Genomic DNA, 5,990 nt, shown 5'->3' with positions numbered 1-5,990 from the left:
TTGCTCACATCATGTACCACAATGCTACTCTACTGGAAAGATCTGTCCTTAGAGAATGGCTTTGTCTTTGGAACAGTAAATCATATTGCAATTTACACATATGTATGATAAACCTAAGCTTAATGGTAGCTCATCCTTTTGAAAATTAGGATTAATTAATTTGTAAAGGCCATTACTCTAACACCTGTTTTATTTAAAGAATTTAATCAACACACCAGAAATTCAGTAGTGAAAACCATAGCAATTCCATTGTATTTAAAATACATTTCCTATTCGTCAAGCTTAAAATAAGTTCTGCTTAAAAATAAGCAATTGACAGCAACCTAAAATAGCAGTAACAAATTCCATAGACTGAAGCACTAGTGCTATAATGCCTCAAGCAAATTTATAAGCAATTTCCTAGAATATTCTCAGAGTGTAAAGCATGCAGTTACCAGGAATCCCTATTACAGATTCTGGCCTCATTTTTTCCCCCTAAATGTTTGTGACAAAAGTCAAGAAAGTAAACGCAAGTAAAACACAGCAAAATGGATTTGTGAAAGCAAACTGCCTACCTGGCATGGTGCCTATTAGTATAGAACAAATAAATTACATATATTTTTAGACAATTCTATAATTTGTATTCTGACAAAAATACTATCAGTGGCTGTCCTCTTACAGGTTAGGAGTTCACACTGCAGTTAGATTTTCTTCAGTGCTAAAGGAAAGCTAAAGCTTTCTGATTAAAGGGTTCAGGAGAGTAGAGAGGTAAACACTTCAGGATATATTTGTCCATCTTTATATAGTCTGCTCATTTTGGCAGAAGTAATAGTTGTTTACTCTTAAGTTGTTCAGAGTTGATGGATGTCCTATGATTTCTTTTTGGTTCTGAGTGAGACAGCAGACTTCAGTAGGCTTTTATTTCCCAGTTCCTGGGTGGAAGGCACCAAGGACTTGTCCAATTCTCCCTTCTTTTCTTGGCAATCCTGATTCTGCTTTGAATTTGATACTGGAGATACTGACCTACCTGCAGGGGACTACAGTTTAGAAAAAAATAAAAATAAAGACTACAACTTTATAAACACACTAAAAAAGTGGGAAGAACACAGATATGAACAAAGTAGTGCAACAGAGAAAAATTACAAAATACTATTCTAGTGCAACTACTGTACTATATATCATAAAATATGTAAAAATAAGATCAGACAGAAATAAGAGTTGCATTATAACAGGTAATTTTTAGTCTCTCCTACAGTACACAGAGACAAGCTTCTTACCTTTAAATTTTAAATCCAATCTTTTTGAGAGAGAACTTTCTTGCTTTAGCTACTGTATACAACTATTGTCTTGATTTTAATCTTCACTAACTAGGCTTCTGAATCAAAATCACAGATATTAACTCATCACAATATTCAAACACAATTTAAAATGGTATCTTCATATTATAAAAATGAGAGATGAAGAATTGTACCTTCATCTCTCATAAAAATCATGCTCTTTGGTATCTCTTTCTCTGGTCTGTTTCATGGTTAAAATTCAGCCTAGATAGGATCAATGGTCTTCACTGGACGAAGTCCAACTTTTACTGTAAGATTTATCTCTTCAGAAAACAAGACAAAGCTAGCAAAACAGCTGAATATTCCTTGGTAGAGATCTTTAATTGGTAAGAATCAGTGATTTTAGTAATAATGATAATAGCGATTTATACCTACTGAAAAGCTAAGCCTTTTGCTTCAGTACAATGACAACCATTTCTTGACTTTCAAAAATATCATTCTCTAAATGCTCCTGCTAACACAAATAATATTCAGTACTAACAGATGAAGCAGTCTGATATTTTTAAAGCTTAAAATCACACTCCTAAATATACAGGTAGAAACCCAAGTGTCTAAACCCTCATCATCTCAAAGGGAAATACTGATTCCTCTGCATTGTGTTTCCTATCGGAATGCAAAATAGTATTTTACCAGGGAAATATGGAACAGCCGGTCTTTACTTACACATTACTTTATCTCTCAATTTAAACAAACTTTCAATAAAATGTTAGCAAGGGCACTTGATAAGGTACTCACAACACTGTAAGTCTTGAGGGTTGTATTCTTCTTTGCAAGTGTTGCATTTGGTAAAACATGTGTCCTACTTCTTTTCTTGCCAATCTGTGAAACAAGACTGAAGGGGCTGAAGCAATCCGCTGATACACTCTGGAGGCTTAAAAAGGCCCTAGAGATCTAGCATCAATGAAGTAATTCTGAACATGGCTCTATTTGGGGGAAAAGAGCCGTCCAGATAAGTGACAACATCTGTATGTTTATCATCAGTAAAATTCTTACACAGCTAAACTCCTGGAAATGTTCTAGGCACACTTTTACCCTTGGGCAAAAACATATTTCTTTTTCCTTCCAGAACACACAGAAACAGACTTCAGAAAAGAAGGGGGGGGGGGAAATAAAAAAGGAAAAAAGAGAGAGAGGGGAAAAAAGTAAAATTATACACTTAGGGAAAAATAATCCAAAACAGGTCTACACGATGCTCAACTCAAACTGGCAGTTACAGTCACAACTCAGGAAAGCAGTCTTGGAGCCATCACTGAGAGCTGTCTGGCATCAGTGGCTGGACAAGCAATGGTATCCAGAAAGCCAAATACATTTGACCTTGCTAAGATGGTGTTGAGAAGATGACAATACATAGCATTTTCCTAATATGTAAAACCTGGGTGCCTCTGCATCTTTAGCACTGTACACAGTTCTGGTCTCCACATCTCAAGGACATAGTGGAGTTAGAAATGGTACAAAGAATGGCAATTAAAATAATCAAAGTGATAGAGCACCCCTATATGAGAAGAGATTAAAAAGTCTGGGACTCTTCAGTTTGGTGAGAAGGTGACTGAGGAGGGATATGACTGAGATTTTACTTAATGAATGTGAGCTGTTTGCCACATCCTGTACTTCTAGAAATAAGGGCCATCTGATGAACTGAGTAGGAGATCAGTTTAGAACAGAAAAAAAAATATTTCTTTACTCGGTAAATAGTGCATTTCTGGGTCTTGCAGCCATGGGCAGCTGCAGAGGCAGATGGTATCAGCGTATTCAAAAAGGAACCAGACATATTCATTGACAACAGGTCCATAACGAATACTAAAAGGATTATGTTGGGATGTATCTTCTAACAACCCTAAGGACAATTCTGGATGCCAGGGTACTACATGGGAGGAAATAGCCAGGCTTGTATATTCTCCCTAAATATCATTTCCTGTTGTCACTGTCAGAGAGTACTGAGCTAGATGATCTCACCCAGTAAGTCATTTCTTACATTCTAGGGTTTTGTCTATTTTGCTTTGACTTCCTATTTAGTTGATTTGGAAGGAAACAGGTCTCTTGGGGAGGCATAGCATGTAAGTCTGCTAGGCATGGTGATCAACTGCCAACTTAGTAGCACGAGCAATAATCTCCATATAGCAGTGCTGCACTTTGGGTATGGAAAGGTTGGGGTTTTTTTTTCCATATCACTATTTGAAATATTTGTGCTAAGTCCTGTCTTTTATCTTGTGCGGGAAAGAAGGAGGAAAAGAAGGTAAATATAAGCAAATTCCAACACAGGCATTGCCACAAGTAATTTGTGCATATATGGTCCATACAGTGGAATCCAAAACGCAGCATTTGTCCTCTATCTGTGGAAGAAGCACTAGGGTTCTTTGAGTGATAGTGATGAATGATGTGAAAGGAGATATGAAATGATAAGAAATTAAAGAAAATTCCTCCCTGAGACAGGAACTGCCTGCAGGCAGCGTGCTCAGAAAGAAAAGGAAACTGAAGTCTCCTGCAGCTCGTACTCCATGCCTAGACTAGCATAAAAAAGAGCAGTAGCACTACCATCACCACCACTACTTCCTCAGGGCCCGTTTCTGAGAAAGAGTAGTTTTCAATGTTTTTTATAAATCCTATCGTATGACACTCTGGAAACACTCCCTGATCTAGCCCTTCAAAAGGGCCTAGGCCGAAGACCAAGACCAGACATTTCTGGGCATGCTCACCAGATGAAGTCGTTTGTGCCCATGGAGTCTGGAAGTAAGGATGCCACCTCCAGTTAGGGTGGCATGAAGCAGAATTTCTAGAACTTTGATTTTGGCATATAAATTGTGTTTAAATCCTTTTTTGCATATAGACCCGTCACTTTTAATTCATGCAAGAATATTCAGCTGTAATAAATACGCATTATTACTCCATATCAAGAGCTCATTCTTTGCAAAGTAGCCTCTTTGAAAGCAGAAACCATCCAATGTAACAACGATGCTTTCAGACTGCAGCACAGCAAGCTACCAATTATGACAACTGTGAGCATAACTGATGACACATTTTAACTACCTCTTTTGCGTGAACAATTATGTAGTTAAATATGTAGCATGCAGTGAATTGCACCCACAAAATCAGAGGCTGAGTTTAGGCCTTTTTAAAAGATCTAGGCCTTACAGAGTGCCAGATAATTGTATACCACATAAAAGAGAAGAGGGAGTTTATTTCCCGACAGTTTTTAAGAAAATAGGACCATTTAAGTTAATTATCTGTGTTGGCTCATTTGAACACCTGTTGGGTTTAATTCACTAGCACCTGGTGCCAACTGCGGGTAAAAGGAGTGGAGGTTTACTAATTGACAGACTATGTTGTTTCTGTTTCTTTTGTTTCCATTTCAACTTTCTTTCTGCTCAATTTTTAGGAAGCAAACTTTAGCAGGATTCAAGATACAAATGCAGAGATATGCAACTACTTATGGAAAATACAATAAAGTATTTTCTCCATGAACACATCTAACATACAAAGTTTCAAGCCTGAAGAGCACCTTCATTCTGTTAATCTCAGTGGCACATGCACCAATGTAAAAACACCAAGGAGAAGGACAGGTTGAAGAGATCATTTTCAAGAGCTGTTCAAAGCATTAGTCTGGAGTTTTTTAGATTTAGATTTTAGGGGACAAAAATCCAGTTACCGTATTGGGGGAAAAAAAAAAGATTTTAGGTAACACCAGTAAACTGAGAGCAGGAAACAGAACTGTTAAATTCTTGATTCATAATCAGACATTCAGAATCCAATAAGCATTTCACTGAAACAATTAAAATGTTGTAAAGGTAAACAGAAGAATCTTCAAATTAGGTATGATACACAGTAAATGGAAGAACAAGATGTCTGGCAATACTAAAAATGCTTCTGATGCCATGGGGAAAGTTGACAGAGCCAGAGAAAAGCCCTGATGCATACAGAAAGGTCTTAGAGTTTAAAAACAAAACCAATGTAACTACAGACAAGGCAAAAGGGAGCAACTCTCTTGCCAGGTTTCTTGATTTTTCTATATAGAAGAAAGCTAGAGACAATGCTTTTGATTTAGTTCAGAGAAATCTTGAGTACGACCATCAATTAAAAAAGGAAACTGATCCACAGAAATGGAAAATCTACACATAAGATGACTAAGATGGAATAAACTTACAAGGACAGTGATAAACCCACAAGTAATTACAGATAATATAAACAAAAGGGAACTTGTGTATTAGAAAAATATCATGGAGTGCAACTGCTATTTATTTTATCGAGATATGACAGCAGAATGCATTATTTTGCAGGTAGCAAAAATATTGAAGTGGTTTCAAGTTCCATATTTTGTGCAGAGTGAAGGTGTATTTGTGTTAAACGCACTTGTGTAGTACATATTTTAGCCCTTATCGTTCTTGTCAAATGCCTGCTCTACAGAATCACAGAAAGTGATCTTCTCGCAAGCCATCCAATCCGAATGTCATCACTTCAGTCAAGGGAAGAAAAAGCAAAGCCGTGCTCTCACCCAGCGCAAGCCTTTGCATCTAGGCAAGTTTATTCTGTGTATCGAGCCTGGGTCTCCTGCATCTTCAGCAAGTAGTCTGACCACTAGGCTGCCAGTTGTATCTGGTTGTATCTCTGCCAGTTACTAAAAGAAGAAAGCCATGATTTTTACTGCATTCTGTCAGGAAACTGTCTGGTTTGGCTGTAACT

This window comes from Gymnogyps californianus, chromosome 5 (genome assembly GCF_018139145.2).
Source record: "Gymnogyps californianus isolate 813 chromosome 5, ASM1813914v2, whole genome shotgun sequence".
Classification (NCBI taxonomy): Eukaryota; Metazoa; Chordata; class Aves; order Accipitriformes; family Cathartidae; genus Gymnogyps; species Gymnogyps californianus.
This window is presented reverse-complemented; position numbering follows the sequence as displayed.